This window comes from Rhynchophorus ferrugineus, unplaced genomic scaffold (genome assembly GCF_030347505.1).
Source record: "Rhynchophorus ferrugineus isolate W39M unplaced genomic scaffold, kcgeb_rfMv2 rfM7, whole genome shotgun sequence".
Classification (NCBI taxonomy): domain Eukaryota; kingdom Metazoa; phylum Arthropoda; class Insecta; order Coleoptera; family Curculionidae; genus Rhynchophorus; species Rhynchophorus ferrugineus.
In genome coordinates, this window is record NW_027472586.1 from 22,913,067 (window position 1) to 22,935,730 (window position 22,664).

Below are 22,664 nucleotides of genomic sequence, written 5' to 3' on the forward strand. Positions count from 1 at the left end.
CTCGAGCGAAATCGCTAATTCATAAGACCAATTTACAATTTTGACTCAAGTTAGAAGAAAAGCCAATATTGTAAAATGTCGATAGTCCATATCTCGGAAACTATAAGAGATAATGCAATTTGGCCATCGGCAGTGTAATTAGCATGCCAAATATTACTTGGAATGTGAATTACAACGAAATCGCTAATTCATAAGACCATTTTACAATTCTGGCTCAAGTTAGAAGCAGAGCCAATATTGCAAGATGTCGATAGTCCATATCTCGGAAACTATAAGAGATAATGCAATTTGGCAATCGGCAACGTAATTAGCATGCCGAATATTACTTGGAATGTGAATTGGAGCGAAATTGCTAATTCATAAGACCATTTTACAATTTTGACCCAAGTTAGAAGCAGAGCCAATATTGTAAAATGTCGATAGTCCATATCTCGGAAACTATAAGAGATAATGCAATTTGGCAATCGGCAACGTAATTAGCATGCCGAATATTACTTGGAATGTGAATTACAACGAAATCGCTAATTCATAAGGCCATTTTACAATTCTGGCCCAAGTTAGAAGCAGAGCCAATATTGCAAGATGTCGATAGTCCATATCTCGGAAACTATAAGAGATAATGCAATTTGGCAATCGGCAACGTAATTAGCATGCCGAATATTACTTGGAATGTGAATTGGAGCGAAATCGCTAATTCATAAGACCATTTTACAATTCTGGCCCAAGTTAGAAGCAGAGCCAATATTGCAAGATGTCGATAGTCCATATCTCGGAAACTATAAGAGATAATGCAATTTGGCAATAGACAACGTAATTAGCATTCCGAATATTACTTGGAATGTGAACTGGAGCGAAATCGCTAATTCATAAGGCCAATTTACAATTTTGACCCAAGTTAGAAGAAAAGCCAATATTGTAAAATGTCGATAGTCCATATCTCGGAAACTATAAGAGATAATGCAATTTGGCCATCGGCAGTGTAATTAGCATGTCGAATATTACTTGGAATGTGAATTACAAAGAAATCGCTAATTCATAAGACCATTTTACAATTCTGGCCCAAGTTAGAAGCAGAGCCAATATTGCAAGATGTCGATAGTCCATATATCGGAAACTATAAGAGATAAAGCAATTTGGCAATCGGCAACGTAATTAGCATGCCGAATATTACTTGGAATGTGAATTACAACGAAATCGCTAATTCATAAGACCATTTTACAATTCTGGCCCAAGTTAGAAGCAGAGCCAATATTGCAAGATGTCGATAGTCCATATCTCGGAAACTCTAAGAGATAATGCAATTTGGCAATCGGCAACGTAATTAGAATGCCGAATATTACTTGGAATGTGAATTGGAGCGAAATCGCTAATTCATAAGACCATTTTACAATTTTGACCCAAGTTAGAAGCAGAGCCAATATTGTAAAATGTCGATAGTCCATATCTCGGACACTATAAGAGATAATGCAATTTGGCCATCGGCAGTGTAATTAGCATGCCGAATATTACTTGGAATGTGAATTACAACGAAATCGCTAATTCATAAGACCATTTTACAATTCTGGCCCAAGTTAGAAGCAGAGCCAATATTGCAAGATGTCGATAGTCCATATCTCGGAAACTATAAGAGATAATGCAATTTGGCAATCGGCAACGTAATTAGCATGCCGAATATTACTTGGAATGTGAATTACAACAAAATCGCTAATTCATAAGACCATTTTACAATTCTGGCCCAAGTTAGAAGCAGAGCCAATATTGCAAGATGTCGATAGTCCATATCTCGGAAACTATAAGAGATAAAGCAATTTGGCAATCGGCAACGTAATTAGCATGCCGAATATTACTTGGAATGTGAATTACAACGAAATCGCTAATTCATAAGACCATTTTACAATTCTGGCCCAAGTTAGAAGCAGAGCCAATATTGCAAGATGTCGATAGTCCATATCTCGGAAACTCTAAGAGATAATGCAATTTGGCAATCGGCAACGTAATTAGCATGCCGAATATTACTTGGAATGTGAATTACAACGAAATCGCTAATTCATAAGACCATTTTACAATTCTGGCCCAAGTTAGAAGCAGAGCCAATATTGCAAAATGTCGATAGTCCATATCTCGGAAACTATAAGATATAATGCAATTTGGCAATCGGCAACGTAATTAGCATGCCGAATATTACTTGGAATGTGAATTGGAGCGAAATCGCTAATTCATAAGACCATTTTACAATTCTGGCCCAAGTTAGAAGCAGAGCCAATATTGCAAGATGTCGATAGTCCATATCTCGGAAACTATAAGAGATAATGCAATTTGGCAATCGGCAACGTAATTAGCATGCCGAATATTACTTGGAATGTGAACTCGAGCGAAATCGCTAATTCATAAGACCAATTTACAATTTTGACCCAAGATAGAAGAAAAGCCAATATTGTAAAATGTCGATAGTCCATATCTCGGAAACTATAAGAGATAATGCAATTTGGCCATCGGCAGTGTAATTAGCATGCCGAATATTACTTGGAATGTGAATTACAACGAAATCGCTAATTCATAAGACCATTTTACAATTCTGGCTCAAGTTAGAAGCAAAGCCAATATTGCAAGATGTCGATAGTCCATATCTCGGAAACAATAAGAGATAATGCAATTTGGCAATCGGCAACGTAATTAGCATGCCGAATATTACTTGGAATGTGAATTGGAGCGAAATTGCTAATTCATAAGACCATTTTACAATTTTGACCCAAGTTAGAAGCAGAGCCAATATTGTAAAATGTCGATAGTCCATATCTCGGAAACTATAAGAGATAATGCAATTTGGCAATCGGCAACGTAATTAGCATGCCGAATATTACTTGGAATGTGAATTACAACGAAATCGCAAATTCATAAGGCCATTTTACAATTCTGGCCCAAGTTAGAAGCAGAGCCAATATTGCAAGATGTCGATAGTCCATATCTCGGAAACTATAAGAGATAATGCAATTTGGCAATCGGCAACGTAAATAGCATACCGAATATTACTTGGAATGTGAATTGGAGCGAAATCGCTAATTCATAAGACCATTTTACAATTCTGGCCCAAGTTAGAAGCAGAGCCAATATTGCAAGATGTCGATAGTCCATATCTCGGAAACTATAAGAGATAATGCAATTTGGCAATCGACAACGTAATTAGCATGCCGAATATTACTTGGAATGTGAACTGGAGCGAAATCGCTAATTCATAAGACCAATTTACAATTTTGACCCAAGTTAGAAGAAAAGCCAATATTGTAAAATGTCGATAGTCCATATCTCGGAAACTATAAGAGATAATGCAATTTGGCCATCGGCAGTGTAATTAGCATGCCGAATATTACTTGGAATGTGAATTACAAAGAAATCGCTAATTCATAAGACCATTTTACAATTCTGGCCCAAGTTAGAAGCAGAGCCAATATTGCAAGATGTCGATAGTCCATATCTCGGAAACTATAAGAGATAAAGCAATTTGGCAATCGGCAACGTAATTAGCATGCCGAATATTACTTGGAATGTGAATTACAACGAAATCGCTAATTCATAAGACCATTTTACAATTCTGGCCCAAGTTAGAAGCAGAGCCAATATTGCAAGATGTCGATAGTCCATATCTCGGAAACTCTAAGAGATAATGCAATTTGGCAATCGGCAACGTAATTAGCATGCCGAATATTACTTGGAATGTGAATTGGAGCGAAATCGCTAATTCATAAGACCATTTTACAATTTTGACCCAAGTTAGAAGCAGAGCCAATATTGTAAAATGTCGATAGTCCATATCTCGGACACTATAAGAGATAATCCAATTTGGCCATCGGCAGTGTAATTAGCATGCCGAATATTACTTGGAATGTGAATTACAACGAAATCGCTAATTCATAAGACCATTTTACAATTCTGGCCCAAGTTAGAAGCAGAGCCAATATTGCAAGATGTCGATAGTCCATATCTCGGAAACTATAAGAGATAATGCAATTTGGCAATCGGCAACGTAATTAGCATGCCGAATATTACTTGGAATGTGAATTACAACAAAATCGCTAATTCATAAGACCATTTTACAATTCTGGCCCAAGTTAGAAGCAGAGCCAATATTGCAAGATGTCGATAGTCCATATCTCGGAAACTATAAGAGATAAAGCAATTTGGCAATCGGCAACGTAATTAGCATGCCGAATATTACTTGGAATGTGAATTACAACGAAATCGCTAATTCATAAGACCATTTTACAATTCTGGCCCAAGTTAGAAACAGAGCCAATATTGCAAGATGTCGATAGTCCATATCTCGGAAACTATAAGAGATAATGCAATTTGGCAATCGGCAACGTAATTAGCATGCCGAATATTACTTGGAATGTGAATTGGAGCGAAATCGCTAATTCATAAGACCATTTTACAATTTTGACCCAAGTTAGAAGCAGAGCCAATATTGTAAAATGTCGATAGTCCATATCTCGGAAACTATAAGAGATAATGCAATTTGGCAATCGGCAACGTAATTAGCATGCCGAACATTACCTGGAATGTGAATTACAACGAAATCGCTAATTCATAAGACCATTTTACAATTCTGGCCCAAGTTAGAAGCAGAGCCAATATTGCAAGATGTCGATAGTCCATATCTCGGAAACTATAAGAGATAATGCAATTTGGCAATCGGCAACGTAATTAGCATGCCGAATATTACTTGGAATGTGAATTACAACAAAATCGCTAATTCATAAGACCATTTTACAATTCTGGCCCAAGTTAGAAGCAGAGCCAATATTGCAAGATGTCGATAGTCCACATCTCGGAAACTATAAGAGATAATGCAATTTGGCAATCGGCAACGTAATTAGCATGCCGAATATTACTTGGAATGTGAATTACAACGAAATCGCTAATTCATAAGACCATTTTACAATTCTGGCCCAAGTTAGAAGCAGAGCCAATATTGCAAGATGTCGATAGTCCACATCTCGGAAACTATAAGAGATAATGCAATTTGGCAATCGGCAACGTAATTAGCATGCCGAATATTACTTGGAATGTGAATTACAACGAAATCGCTAATTCATAAGACCATTTTACAATTCTGGCCCAAGTTAGAAGCAGAGCCAATATTGCAAGATGTCGATAGTCCATATCTCGGAAACTATAAGAGATAATGCAATTTGGCAATCGGCAACGTAATTAGCATGCCGAATATTACTTGGAATGTGAATTACAACAAAATCGCTAATTCATAAGACCATTTTACAATTCTGGCCCAAGTTAGAAGCAGAGCCAATATTGCAAGATGTCGATAGTCCACATCTCGGAAACTATAAGAGATAATGCAATTTGGCAATCGGCAACGTAATTAGCATGCCGAATATTACTTGGAATGTGAATTACAACGAAATCGCTAATTCATAAGACCATTTTACAATTCTGGCCCAAGTTAGAAGCAGAGCCAATATTGCAAGATGTCGATAGTCCATATCTCGGAAACTATAAGAGATAATGCAATTTGGCAATCGGCAACGTAATTAGCATGCCGAATATTACCTGGAATGTGAATTACAACGAAATCGCTAATTCATAAGACCATTTTACAATTCTGGCCCAAGTTAGAAGCAGAGCCAATATTGCAAGATGTCGATAGTCCATATCTCGGAAACTATAAGAGATAATGCAATTTGGCAATCGGCAACGTAATTAGCATGCCGAATATTACTTGGAATGTGAATTACAACAAAATCGCTAATTCATAAGACCATTTTACAATTCTGGCCCAAGTTAGAAGCAGAGCCAATATTGCAAGATGTCGATAGTCCACATCTCGGAAACTATAAGAGATAATGCAATTTGGCAATCGGCAACGTAATTAGCATGCCGAATATTACTTGGAATGTGAATTATAACGAAATCGCTAATTCATAAGACCAATTTACAATTTTGACCCAAGTTAGAAGAAAAGCCAATATTGTAAAATGTCGATAGTCCATATCTCGGAAACTATAAGAGATAATGCAATTTGGCCATCGGCAACGTAATTAGCATGCCGAATATTACTTGGAATGTGAATTACAACGAAATCGCTAATTCATAAGACCATTTTACAATTCTGGCTCAAGTTAGAAGCAAAGCCAATATTGCAAGATGTCGATAGTCCATATCTCGGAAACTATAAGAGATAATGCAATTTGGCAATCGGCAACGTAATTAGCATGCCGAATATTACTTGGAATGTGAATTGGAGCGAAATTGCTAATTCATAAGACCATTTTACAATTTTGACCCAAGTTAGAAGCAGAGCCAATATTGTAAAATGTCGATAGTCCATATCTCGGAAACTATAAGAGATAATGCAATTTGGCAATCGGCAACGTAATTAGCATGCCGAATATTACTTGGAATGTGAATTACAACGAAATCGCTAATTCATAAGGCCATTTTACAATTCTGGCCCAAGTTAGAAGCAGAGCCAATATTGCAAGATGTCGATAGTCCATATCTCGGAAACTATAAGAGATAATGCAATTTGGCAATCGACAACGTAATTAGCATGCCGAATATTACTTGGAATGTGAACTGGAGCGAAATCGCTAATTCATAAGACCAATTTACAATTTTGACCCAAGTTAGAAGAAAAGCCAATATTGTAAAATGTCGATAGTCCATATCTCGGAAACTATAAGAGATAATGCAATTTGGCCATCGACAGTGTAATTAGCATGCCGAATATTACTTGGAATGTGAATTACAAAGAAATCGCTAATTCATAAGACCATTTTACAATTCTGGCCCAAGTTAGAAGCAGAGCCAATATTGCAAGATGTCGATAGTCCATATCTCGGAAACTATAAGAGATAAAGCAATTTGGCAATCGGCAACGTAATTAGCATGCCGAATATTACTTGGAATGTGAACTGGAGCGAAATCGCTAATTCATAAGACCAATTTACAATTTTGACCCAAGTTAGAAGAAAAGCCAATATTGTAAAATGTCGATAGTCCATATCTCGGAAACTATAAGAGATAATGCAATTTGGCCATCGGCAGTGTAATTAGCATGCCGAATATTACTTGGAAAGTGAATTACAACGAAATCGCTAATTCATAAGACCATTTTACAATTCTGGCTCAAGTTAGAAGCAGAGCCAATATTGCAAGATGTCGATAGTCCATATCTCGGAAACTATAAGAGATAATGCAATCTGGCAATCGGCAACGTAACTAGCATGCCGAATATTACTTGGAATGTGAATTGGAGCGAAATTGCTAATTCATAAGACCATTTTACAATTTTGACCCAAGTTAGAAGCAGAGCCAATATTGTAAAATGTCGATAGTCCATATCTCGGAAACTATAAGAGATAATGCAATTTGGCAATCGGCAACGTAATTAGCATGCCGAATATTACTTGGAATGTGAATTACAACGAAATCGCTAATTCATAAGACCATTTTACAATTCTGGCCCAAGTTAGAAGCAGAGCCAATATTGCAAGATGTCGATAGTCCATATCTCGGAAACTATAAGAGATAATGCAATTTGGCAATCGGCAACGTAATTAGCATGCCGAATATTACTTGGAATGTGAATTGGAGCGAAATCGCTAATTCATAAGACCATTTTACAATTCTGGCCCAAGTTAGAAGCAGAGCCAATATTGCAAGATGTCGATAGTCCATATCTCGGAAACTATAAGAGATAATGCAATTTGGCAATCGACAACGTAATTAGCATGCCGAATATTACTTGGGATGTGAACTGGAGCGAAATCGCTAATTCATAAGACCAATTTACAATTTTGACCCAAGTTAGAAGAAAAGCCAATATTGTAAAATGTCGATAGTCCATATCTCGGAAACTATAAGAGATAATGCAATTTGGCCATCGGCAGTGTAATTAGCATGCCGAATATTACTTGGAATGTGAATTACAACGAAATCGCTAATTCATAAGACCATTTTACAATTCTGGCCCAAGTTAGAAGCAGAGCCAATATTGCAAGATGTCGATAGTCCATATCTCGGAAACTATAAGAGATAATGGAATTTGGCAATCGGCAACGTAATTAGCATGCCGAATATTACTTGGAATGTGAATTACAACAAAATCGATAATTCATAAGACCATTTTACAATTCTGGCCCAAGTTAGAAGCAGAGCCAATATTGCAAGATGTCGATAGTCCATATCTCGGAAACTATAAGAGATAAAGCAATTTGGCAATCGGCAACGTAATTAGCATGCCGAATATTACTTGGAATGTGAATTACAACGAAATCGCTAATTCATAAGGCCATTTTACAATTCTGGCCCAAGTTAGAAGCAGAGCCAATATTGAAAGATGTCGATAGTCCATATCTCGGAAACTCTAAGAGATAATGCAATTTGGCAATCGGCAACGTAATTAGCATGCCGAATATTACTTGGAATGTGAATTGGAGCGAAATCGCTAATTCATAAGACCATTTTACAATTTTGACCCAAGTTAGAAGCAGAGCCAATATTGTAAAATGTCGATAGTCCATATCTCGGAAACTATAAGAGATAATGCAATTTGGCCATCGGCAGTGTAATTAGCATGCCGAATATTACTTGGAATGTGAATTACAACGAAATCGCTTATTCATAAGACCATTTTACAATTCTGGCTCAAGTTAGAAGCAGAGCCAATATTGCAAGATGTCGATAGTCCATATCTCGGAAACTATAAGAGATAATGCAATCTGGCAATCGGCAACGTAATTAGCATGCCGAATATTACTTGGAATTTGAATTGGAGCGAAATTGCTAATTCATAAGACCATTTTACAATTTTGAATCAAGTTAGAAGCAGAGCCAATATTGTAAAATGTCGATAGTCCATATCTCGGAAACTATAAGAGATAATGCAATTTGGCAATCGGCAACGTAATTAGCATGCCGAATATTACTTGGAATGTGAATTACAACGAAATCGCTAATTCATAAGACCATTTTACAATTCTGGCCCAAGTTAGAAGCAGAGCCAATATTGCAAGATGTCGATAGTCCATATCTCGGAAACTATAAGAGATAATGCAATTTGGCAATCGGCAACGTAATTAGCATGCCGAATATTACTTGGAATGTGAATTGGAGCGAAATCGCTTATTCATAAGACCATCTTACAATTCTGGCCCAAGTTAGAAGCAGAGCCAATATTGCAAGATGTCGATAGTCCATATCTCGGAAACTATAAGAGATAATGCAATTTGGCAATCGACAACCTAATTAGCATGCCGAATATTACTTGGAATGTGAATTGGAGCGAAATTGCTAATTCATAAGGCCAATTTACAATTTTGACCCAAGTTAGAAGAAAAGCCAATATTGTAAAATGTCGATAGTCCATATCTCGGAAACTATAAGAGATAATGCAATTTGGCCATCGGCAGTGTAATTAGCATGCCGAATATTACTTGGAATGTGAATTACAACGAAATCGCTAATTCATAAGACCATTTTACAATTCTGGCCCAAGTTAGAAGCAGAGCCAATATTGCAAGATGTCGATAGTCCATATCTCGGAAACTATAAGAGATAATGGAATTTGGCAATCGGCAACGTAATTAGCATGCCGAATATTACTTGGAATGTGAATTGGAGCGAAATCGCTAATTCATAAGACCATTTTACAATTCTGGCCCAAGTTAGAAGCAGAGCCAATATTGCAAGATGTCGATAGTCCATATATCGGAAACTATAAGAGATAATGCAATCTGGCAATCGACAACGTAATTAGCATGCCGAATATTACTTGGAATGTGAATTGGAGCGAAATTGCTAATTCATAAGACCATTTTACAATTTTGACCCAAGTTAGAAGCAGAGCCAATATTGTAAAATGTCGATAGTCCATATCTCGGAACCTATAAGAGATAATGCAATTTGGCAATCGGCAACGTAATTAGCATGCCGAATATTACTTGGAATGTGAATTACAACGAAATCGCTAATTCATAAGACCATTTTACAATTCTGGCCCAAGTTAGAAGCAGAGCCAATATTGCAAGATGTCGATAGTCCATATCTCGGAAACTATAAGAGATAATGCAATTTGGCAATCGGCAACGTAATTAGCATGCCGAATATTACTTGGAATGTGAATTGGAGCGAAATCGCTAATTCATAAGACCATTTTACAATTCTGGCCCAAGTTAGAAGCAGAGCCTATATTGCAAGATGTCGATAGTCCATATCTCGGAAACTATAAGAGATAATGCAATTTGGCAATCGGCAACGTAATTAGCATGCCGAATATTACTTGGAATGTGAACTGGAGCGCAATCGCTAATTCATAAGACCAATTTACAATTTTGACCCAAGTTAGAAGAAAAGCCAATATTGTAAAATGTCGATAGTCCATATCTCGGAAACTATAAGAGATAATGCAATTTGGCCATCGGCAGTGTAATTAGCATGCCGAATATTACTTGGAATGTGAATTACAACGAAATCGCTAATTCATAAGACCATTTTACAATTCTGGCTCAAGTTAGAAGCAGAGCCAATATTGCAAGATGTCGATAGTCCATATCTCGGAAACTATAAGAGATAATGCAATTTGGCAATCGGCAACGTAACTAGCATGCCGAATATTACTTGGAATGTGAATTGGAGCGAAATTGCTAATTCATAAGACCATTTTACAATTTTGACCCAAGTTAGAAGCAGAGCCAATATTGTAAAATGTCGATAGTCCATATCTCGGAAACTATAAGAGATAATGCAATTTGGCAATCGGCAACGTAATTAGCATGCCGAATATTACTTGGAATGTGAATTACAACGAAATCGCTAATTCATAAGACCATTTTACAATTCTGGCCCAAGTTAGAAGCAGAGCCAATATTGCAAGATGTCGATAGTCCATATCTCGGAAACTATAAGAGATAATGCAATTTGGCAATCGGCAACGTAATTAGCATGCCGAATATTACTTGGAATGTGAATTGGAGCGAAATCGCTAATTCATAAGACCATTTTACAATTCTGGCCCAAGTTAGAAGCAGAGCCAATATTGCAAGATGTCGATAGTCCATATCTCGGAAACTATAAGAGATAATGCAATTTGGCAATCGACAACGTAATTAGCATGCCGAATATTACTTGGAATGTGAACTGGAGCGAAATCGCTAATTCATAAGACCAATTTACAATTTTGACCCAAGTTAGAAGAAAAGCCAATATTGTAAAATGTCGATAGTCCATATCTCGGAAACTATAAGAGATAATGCAATTTGGCCATCGGCAGTGTAATTAGCATGCCGAATATTACTTGGAATGTGAATTACAACGAAATCGCTAATTCATAAGACCATTTTACAATTCTGGCCCAAGTTAGAAGCAGAGCCAATATTGCAAGATGTCGATAGTCCATATCTCGGAAACTATAAGAGATAATGGAATTTGGCAATCGGCAACGTAATTAGCATGCCGAATATTACTTGGAATGTGAATTACAACGAAATCGCTAATTCATAAGACCATTTTACAATTCTGGCCCAAGTTAGAAGCAGAGCCAATATTGCAAGATGTCGATAGTCCATATCTCGGAAACTCTAAGAGATAATGCAATTTGGCAATCGGCAACGTAATTAGCATGCCGAATATTACTTGGAATGTGAATTGGAGCGAAATCGCTAATTCATAAGACCATTTTACAATTTTGACCCAAGTTAGAAGCAGAGCCAATATTGTAAAATGTCGATAGTCCATATCTCGGAAACTATAAGAGATAATGCAATTTGGCCATCGGCAGTGTAATTAGCATGCCGAATATTACTTGGAATGTGAATTACAACGAAATCGCTAATTCATAAGACCATTTTACAATTCTGGCCCAAGTTAGAAGCAGAGCCAATATTGCAAGATGTCGATAGTCCATATCTCGGAAACTATAAGAGATAATGCAATTTGGCAATCGGCAACGTAATTAGCATGCCGAATATTACTTGGAATGTGAATTACAACAAAATCGCTAATTCATAAGACCATTTTACAATTCTGGCCCAAGCTAGAAGCAGAGCCAATATTGCAAGATGTCGATAGTCCATATCTCGGAAACTATAAGAGATAAAGCAATTTGGCAATCGGCAACGTAATTAACATGCCGAATATTACTTGGAATGTGAATTACAACGAAATCGCTAATTCATAAGACCATTTTACAATTCTGGCCCAAGTTAGAAACAGAGCCAATATTGCAAGATGTCGATAGTCCATATCTCGGAAACTATAAGAGATAATGCAATTTGGCAATCGGCAACGTAATTAGCATGCCGAATATTACTTGGAATGTGAATTGGAGCGAAATCGCTAATTCATAAGACCATTTTACAATTTTGACACAAGTTAGAAGCAGAACCAATATTGTAAAATGTCGATAGTCCATATCTCGGAAACTATAAGAGATAATGCAATTTGGCAATCGGCAACGTAATTAGCATGCCGAATATTACTTGGAATGTGAATTACAACGAAATCGCTAATTCATAAGACCATTTTACAATTCTGGCCCAAGTTAGAAGCAGAGCCAATATTGCAAGATGTCGATAGTCCATATCTCGGAAACTATAAGAGATAATGCAATTTGGCAATCGGCAACGTAATTAGCATGCCGAATATTACTTGGAATGTGAATTACAACGAAATCGCTAATTCATAAGACCATTTAACAATTCTGGCCCAAGTTAGAAGCAGAGCCAATATTGTAAAATGTCGATAGTCCATATCTCGGAGACTATAAGAGATAATGCAATTTGGCAATCGGCAACGTAATTAGCATGCCGAATATTACTAGGAATGTGAATTACAACGAAATCGCTAATTCATAAGACCATTTTACAATTCTGGCCCAAGTTAGAAGCAGAGAAATTATTGCAAGATGTCGATAGTCCATATCTCGGAAACTATAAGAGATAATGCAATTTGGCAATCGGCAACGTAATTAGCATGCCGAATATTACTTGGAATGTGAACTGGAGCGAAATCGCTAATTCATAAGACCAATTTACAATTTTGACCCAAGTTAGAAGAAAAGCCAATATTGTAAAATGTCGATAGTCCATATCTCGGAAACTATAAGAGATAATGCAATTTGGCCATCGGCAGTGTAATTAGCATGCCGAATATTACTTGGAATGTGAATTACAACGAAATCGCTAATTCATAAGACCATTTTACAATTCTGGCTCAAGTTAGAAGCAGAGCCAATATTGCAAGATGTCGATAGTCCATATCTCGGAAACTATAAGAGATAATGCAATTTGGCAATCGGCAACGTAACTAGCATGCCGAATATTACTTGGAATGTGAATTGGAGCGAAATTGCTAATTCATAAGACCATTTTACAATTTTGACCCAAGTTAGAAGCAGAGCCAATATTGTAAAATGTCGATAGTCCATATCTCGGAAACTATAAGAGATAATGCAATTTGGCAATCGGCAACGTAATTAGCATGCCGAATATTACTTGGAATGTGAATTACAACGAAATCGCTAATTCATAAGACCATTTTACAATTCTGGCCCAAGTTAGAAGCAGAGCCAATATTGCAAGATGTCGATAGTCCATATCTCGGAAACTATAAGAGATAATGCAATTTGGCAATCGGCAACGTAATTAGCATGCCGAATATTACTTGGAATGTGAATTGGAGCGAAATCGCTAATTCATAAGACCATTTTACAATTCTGGCCCAAGTTAGAAGCAGAGCCAATATTGCAAGATGTCGATAGTCCATATCTCGGAAACTATAAGAGATAATGCAATTTGGCAATCGACAACGTAATTAGCATGCCGAATATTACTTGGAATGTGAACTGGAGCGAAATCGCTAATTCATAAGACCAATTTACAATTTTGACCCAAGTTAGAAGAAAAGCCAATATTGTAAAATGTCGATAGTCCATATCTCGGAAACTATAAGAGATAATGCAATTTGGCCATCGGCAGTGTAATTAGCATGCCGAATATTACTAGGAATGTGAATTACAACGAAATCGCTAATTCATAAGACCATTTTACAATTCTGGCCCAAGTTAGAAGCAGAGCCAATATTGCAAGATGTCGATAGTCCATATCTCGGAAACTATAAGAGATAATGCAATTTGGCAATCGGCAACGTAATTAGCATGCCGAATATTACTTGGAATGTGAATTACAACAAAATCGCTAATTCATAAGACCATTTTACAATTCTGGCCCAAGCTAGAAGCAGAGCCAATATTGCAAGATGTCGATAGTCCATATCTCGGAAACTATAAGAGATAAAGCAATTTGGCAATCGGCAACGTAATTAACATGCCGAATATTACTTGGAATGTGAATTACAACGAAATCGCTAATTCATAAGACCATTTTACAATTCTGGCCCAAGTTAGAAACAGAGCCAATATTGCAAGATGTCGATAGTCCATATCTCGGAAACTATAAGAGATAATGCAATTTGGCAATCGGCAACGTAATTAGCATGCCGAATATTACTTGGAATGTGAATTGGAGCGTAATCGCTAATTCATAAGACCATTTTACAATTCTGGCCCAAGTTAGAAGCAGAGAAATTATTGCAAGATGTCGATAGTCCATATCTCGGAAACTATAAGAGATAATGCAATTTGGCAATCGGCAACGTAATTAGCATGCCGAATATTACTTGGAATGTGAATTGGAGCGAAATCGCTAATTCATAGGACCATTTTACAATTCTGGCCCAAGTTAGAAGCAGAGCCAATATTGCAAGATGTCGATAGTCCATATCTCGGAAACTATAAGAGATAATGCAATTTGGCAATCGGCAAAGTAATTAGCATGCCGAATATTACTTGGAATGTGAACTGGAGCGAAATCGCTAATTCATAAGACCAATTTACAATTTTGACCCAAGTTAGAAGAAAAGCCAATATTGTAAAATGTCGATAGTCCATATCTCGGAAACTATAAGAGATAAGGCAATTTGGCCATCGGCAGTGTAATTAGCATGCCGAATATTACTTGGAATGTGAATTACAACGAAATCGCTAATTCATAAGACCATTTTACAATTCTGGCTCAAGTTAGAAGCGGAGCCAATATTGCAAGATGTCGATAGTCCATATCTCGGAAACTATAAGAGATAATGCAATCTGGCAAACGGCAACGTAATTAGCATGCCGAATATTACTTGGAATGTGAATTGGAGCGAAATTGCTAATTCATAAGAAAATTTTACAATTTTGACCCAAGTTAGAAGCAGAGCCAATATTGTAAAATGTCGATAGTCCATATCTCGGAAACTATAAGAGATAATGCAATTTGGCAATCGGCAACGTAATTAGCATGCCGAATATTACTTGGAATGTGAATTACAACGAAATCGCTAATTCATAAGACCATTTTACAATTCTGGCCCAAGTTAGAAGCAGAGCCAATATTGCAAGATGTCGATAGTCCATATCTCGGAAACTATAAGAGATAATGCAATTTGGCAATCGGCAACGTAATTAGCATGCCGAATATTACTTGGAATGTGAATTGGAGCGAAATCGCTAATTCATAAGACCATTTTACAATTCTGGCCCAAGTTAGAAGCAGAGCCAATATTGCAAGATGTCGATAGTCCATATCTCGGAAACTATAAGAGATAATGCAATTTTGCAATCGACAACGTAATTAGCATGCCGAATATTACTTGGAATGTGAACTCGAGCGAAATCGCTAATTCATAAGACCAATTTACAATTTTGACCCAAGTTAGAAGAAAAGCCAATATTGTAAAATGTCGATAGTCCATATCTCGGAAACTATAAGAGATAATGCAATTTGGCCATCGGCAGTGTAATTAGCATGCCGAATATTACTTGGAATGGGAATTACAACGAAATCGCTAATTCATAAGACCATTTTACAATTCTGGCCCAAGTTAGAAGCAGAGCCAATATTGCAAGATGTCGATAGTCCATATCTCGGAAACTATAAGAGATAATGCAATTTGGCAATCGGCAACGTAATTAGCATGCCGAATATTACTTGGAATGTGAATTACAACAAAATCGCTAATTCATAAGACCATTTTACAATTCTGGCCCAAGTTAGAAGCAGAGCCAATATTGCAAGATGTCGATAGTCCATATCTCGGAAACTATAAGAGATAAAGCAATTTGGCAATCGGCAACGTAATTAGCATGCCGAATATTACTTGGAATGTGAATTACAACGAAATCGCTAATTCATAAGACCATTTTACAATTCTGGCCCAAGTTAGAAGCAGAGCCAATATTGCAAGATGTCGATAGTCCATATCTCGGAAACTCTAAGAGATAATGCAATTTGGCAATCGGCAACGTAATTAGCATGCCGAATATTACTTGGAATGTGAATTGGAGCGAAATCGCTAATTCATAAGACCATTTTACAATTTTGACCCAAGTTAGAAGCAGAGCCAATATTGTAAAATGTCGATAGTCCATATCTCGGAAACTATAAGAGATAATGCAATTTGGCCATCGGCAGTGTAATTAGCATGCCGAATATTACTTGGAATGTGAATTACAACGAAATCGCTAATTCACAAGACCATTTTACAATTCTGGCCCAAGTTAGAAGCAGAGCCAATATTGCAAGATGTCGATAGTCCATATCTCGGAAACTATAAAAGATAATGCAATTTGGCAATCGGCAACGTAATTAGCATGCCGAATATTACTTGGAATGTGAATTACAACAAAATCGCTAATTCATAAGACCATTTTACAATTCTGGCCCAAGTTAGAAGCAGAGCCAATATTGCAAGATGTCGATAGTCCATATCTCGGAAACTATAAGAGATAAAGCAATTTGGCAATCGGCAACGTAATTAGCATGCCGAATATTACTTGGAATGTGAATTACAACGAAATCGCTAATTCATAAGACCATTTTACAATTCTGGCCCAAGTTAGAAACAGAGCCAATATTGCAAGATGTCGATAGTCCATATCTCGGAAACTATAAGAGATAATGCAATTTGGCAATCGGCAACGTAATTAGCATGCCGAATATTACTTGGAATGTGAATTGGAGCGAAATCGCTAATTCATAAGACCATTTTACAATTTTGACCCAAGTTAGAAGCAGAGCCAATATTGTAAAATGTCGATAGTCCATATCTCGGAAACTATAAGAGATAATGCAATTTGGCAATCGGCAACGTAATTAGCATGCCGAATATTACTTGGAATGTGAATTACAACGAAATCGCTAATTCATAAGACCATTTTACAATTCTGGCCCAAGTTAGAAGCAGAGCCAATATTGCAAGATGTCGATAGTCCATATCTCGGAAACTATAAGAGATAATGCAATTTGGCAATCGGCAACGTAATTAGCATGCCGAATATTACTTGGAATGTGAATTACAACAAAATCGCTAATTCATAAGACCATTTTACAATTCTGGCCCAAGTTAAAAGCAGAGCCAATATTGCAAGATGTCGATAGTCCATATCTCGGAAACTATAAGAGATAAAGCAATTTGGCAATCGGCAACGTAATTAGCATGCCGAATATTACTTGGAATGTGAATTACAACGAAATCGCTAATTCATAAGACCATTTAACAATTCTGGCCCAAGTTAGAAGCAGAGCCAATATTGCAAGATGTCGATAGTCCATATCTCGGAAACTATAAGAGATAAAGCAATTTGGCAATCGGCAACGTAATTAGCATGCCGAATATTACTTGGAATGTGAATTACAACGAAATCGCTAATTCATAAGACCATTTAACAATTCTGGCCCAAGTTAGAAGCAGAGCCAATATTGCAAGATGTCGATAGTCCATATCTCGGAAACTATAAGAGATAATGCAATTTGGCAATAGACAACGTAATTAGCATGCCGAATATTACTTGGAATGTGAACTGGAGCGAAATCGCTAATTCATAAGGCCAATTTACAATTTTGACCCAAGTTAGAAGAAAAGCCAATATTGTAAAATGTCGATAGTCCATATCTCGGAAACTATAAGAGATAATGCAATTTGGCCATCGGCAGTGTAATTAGCATGTCGAATATTACTTGGAATGTGAATTACAAAGAAATCGCTAATTCATAAGACCATTTTACAATTCTGGCCCAAGTTAGAAGCAGAGCCAATATTGCAAGATGTCGATAGTCCATATATCGGAAACTATAAGAGATAAAGCAATTTGGCAATCGGCAACGTAATTAGCATGCCGAATATTACTTGGAATGTGAATTACAACGAAATCGCTAATTCATAAGACCATTTTACAATTCTGGCCCAAGTTAGAAGCAGAGCCAATATTGCAAGATGTCGATAGTCCATATCTCGGAAACTCTAAGAGATAATGCAATTTGGCAATCGGCAACGTAATTAGAATGCCGAATATTACTTGGAATGTGAATTGGAGCGAAATCGCTAATTCATAAGACCATTTTACAATTTTGACCCAAGTTAGAAGCAGAGCCAATATTGTAAAATGTCGATAGTCCATATCTCGGACACTATAAGAGATAATGCAATTTGGCCATCGGCAGTGTAATTAGCATGCCGAATATTACTTGGAATGTGAATTACAACGAAATCGCTAATTCATAAGACCATTTTACAATTCTGGCCCAAGTTAGAAGCAGAGCCAATATTGCAAGATGTCGATAGTCCATATCTCGGAAACTATAAGAGATAATGCAATTTGGCAATCGGCAACGTAATTAGCATGCCGAATATTACTTGGAATGTGAATTACAACAAAATCGCTAATTCATAAGACCATTTTACAATTCTGGCCCAAGTTAGAAGCAGAGCCAATATTGCAAGATGTCGATAGTCCATATCTCGGAAACTATAAGAGATAAAGCAATTTGGCAATCGGCAACGTAATTAGCATGCCGAATATTACTTGGAATGTGAATTACAACGAAATCGCTAATTCATAAGACCATTTTACAATTCTGGCCCAAGTTAGAAGCAGAGCCAATATTGCAAGATGTCGATAGTCCATATCTCGGAAACTCTAAGAGATAATGCAATTTGGCAATCGGCAACGTAATTAGCATGCCGAATATTACTTGGAATGTGAATTACAACGAAATCGCTAATTCATAAGACCATTTTACAATTCTGGCCCAAGTTAGAAGCAGAGCCAATATTGCAAAATGTCGATAGTCCATATCTCGGAAACTATAAGATATAATGCAATTTGGCAATCGGCAACGTAATTAGCATGCCGAATATTACTTGGAATGTGAATTGGAGCGAAATCGCTAATTCATAAGAACATTTTACAATTCTGGCCCAAGTTAGAAGCAGAGCCAATATTGCAAGATGTCGATAGTCCATATCTCGGAAACTATAAGAGATAATGCAATTTGGCAATCGGCAACGTAATTAGCATGCCGAATATTACTTGGAATGTGAACTCGAGCGAAATCGCTAATTCATAAGACCAATTTACAATTTTGACCCAAGATAGAAGAAAAGCCAATATTGTAAAATGTCGATAGTCCATATCTCGGAAACTATAAGAGATAATGCAATTTGGCCATCGGCAGTGTAATTAGCATGCCGAATATTACTTGGAATGTGAATTACAACGAAATCGCTAATTCATAAGACCATTTTACAATTCTGGCTCAAGTTAGAAGCAAAGCCAATATTGCAAGATGTCGATAGTCCATATCTCGGAAACAATAAGAGATAATGCAATTTGGCAATCGGCAACGTAATTAGCATGCCGAATATTACTTGGAATGTGAATTGGAGCGAAATTGCTAATTCATAAGACCATTTTACAATTTTGACCCAAGTTAGAAGCAGAGCCAATATTGTAAAATGTCGATAGTCCATATCTCGGAAACTATAAGAGATAATGCAATTTGGCAATCGGCAACGTAATTAGCATGCCGAATATTACTTGGAATGTGAATTACAACGAAATCGCAAATTCATAAGGCCATTTTACAATTCTGGCCCAAGTTAGAAGCAGAGCCAATATTGCAAGATGTCGATAGTCCATATCTCGGAAACTATAAGAGATAATGCAATTTGGCAATCGGCAACGTAAATAGCATACCGAATATTACTTGGAATGTGAATTGGAGCGAAATCGCTAATTCATAAGACCATTTTACAATTCTGGCCCAAGTTAGAAGCAGAGCCAATATTGCAAGATGTCGATAGTCCATATCTCGGAAACTATAAGAGATAATGCAATTTGGCAATCGACAACGTAATTAGCATGCCGAATATTACTTGGAATGTGAACTGGAGCGAAATCGCTAATTCATAAGACCAATTTACAATTTTGACCCAAGTTAGAAGAAAAGCCAATATTGTAAAATGTCGATAGTCCATATCTCGGAAACTATAAGAGATAATGCAATTTGGCCATCGGCAGTGTAATTAGCATGCCGAATATTACTTGGAATGTGAATTACAAAGAAATCGCTAATTCATAAGACCATTTTACAATTCTGGCCCAAGTTAGAAGCAGAGCCAATATTGCAAGATGTCGATAGTCCATATCTCGGAAACTATAAGAGATAAAGCAATTTGGCAATCGGCAACGTAATTAGCATGCCGAATATTACTTGGAATGTGAATTACAACGAAATCGCTAATTCATAAGACCATTTTACAATTCTGGCCCAAGTTAGAAGCAGAGCCAATATTGCAAGATGTCGATAGTCCATATCTCGGAAACTCTAAGAGATAATGCAATTTGGCAATCGGCAACGTAATTAGCATGCCGAATATTACTTGGAATGTGAATTGGAGCGAAATCGCTAATTCATAAGACCATTTTACAATTTTGACCCAAGTTAGAAGCAGAGCCAATATTGTAAAATGTCGATAGTCCATATCTCGGACACTATAAGAGATAATCCAATTTGGCCATCGGCAGTGTAATTAGCATGCCGAATATTACTTGGAATGTGAATTACAACGAAATCGCTAATTCATAAGACCATTTTACAATTCTGGCCCAAGTTAGAAGCAGAGCCAATATTGCAAGATGTCGATAGTCCATATCTCGGAAACTATAAGAGATAATGCAATTTGGCAATCGGCAACGTAATTAGCATGCCGAATATTACTTGGAATGTGAATTACAACAAAATCGCTAATTCATAAGACCATTTTACAATTCTGGCCCAAGTTAGAAGCAGAGCCAATATTGCAAGATGTCGATAGTCCATATCTCGGAAACTATAAGAGATAAAGCAATTTGGCAATCGGCAACGTAATTAGCATGCCGAATATTACTTGGAATGTGAATTACAACGAAATCGCTAATTCATAAGACCATTTTACAATTCTGGCCCAAGTTAGAAGCAGAGCCAATATTGCAAGATGTCGATAGTCCATATCTCGGAAACTCTAAGAGATAATGCAATTTGGCAATCGGCAACGTAATTAGCATGCCGAATATTACTTGGAATGTGAATTACAACGAAATCGCTAATTCATAAGACCATTTTACAATTCTGGCCCAAGTTAGAAGCAGAGCCAATATTGCAAAATGTCGATAGTCCATATCTCGGAAACTATAAGATATAATGCAATTTGGCAATCGGCAACGTAATTAGCATGCCGAATATTACTTGGAATGTGAATTGGAGCGAAATCGCTAATTCATAAGAACATTTTACAATTCTGGCCCAAGTTAGAAGCAGAGCCAATATTGCAAGATGTCGATAGTCCATATCTCGGAAACTATAAGAGATAATGCAATTTGGCAATCGGCAACGTAATTAGCATGCCGAATATTACTTGGAATGTGAACTCGAGCGAAATCGCTAATTCATAAGACCAATTTACAATTTTGACCCAAGATAGAAGAAAAGCCAATATTGTAAAATGTCGATAGTCCATATCTCGGAAACTATAAGAGATAATGCAATTTGGCCATCGGCAGTGTAATTAGCATGCCGAATATTACTTGGAATGTGAATTACAACGAAATCGCTAATTCATAAGACCATTTTACAATTCTGGCTCAAGTTAGAAGCAAAGCCAATATTGCAAGATGTCGATAGTCCATATCTCGGAAACAATAAGAGATAATGCAATTTGGCAATCGGCAACGTAATTAGCATGCCGAATATTACTTGGAATGTGAATTGGAGCGAAATTGCTAATTCATAAGACCATTTTACAATTTTGACCCAAGTTAGAAGCAGAGCCAATATTGTAAAATGTCGATAGTCCATATCTCGGAAACTATAAGAGATAATGCAATTTGGCAATCGGCAACGTAATTAGCATGCCGAATATTACTTGGAATGTGAATTACAACGAAATCGCAAATTCATAAGGCCATTTTACAATTCTGGCCCAAGTTAGAAGCAGAGCCAATATTGCAAGATGTCGATAGTCCATATCTCGGAAACTATAAGAGATAATGCAATTTGGCAATCGGCAACGTAAATAGCATACCGAATATTACTTGGAATGTGAATTGGAGCGAAATCGCTAATTCATAAGACCATTTTACAATTCTGGCCCAAGTTAGAAGCAGAGCCAATATTGCAAGATGTCGATAGTCCATATCTCGGAAACTATAAGAGATAATGCAATTTGGCAATCGACAACGTAATTAGCATGCCGAATATTACTTGGAATGTGAACTGGAGCGAAATCGCTAA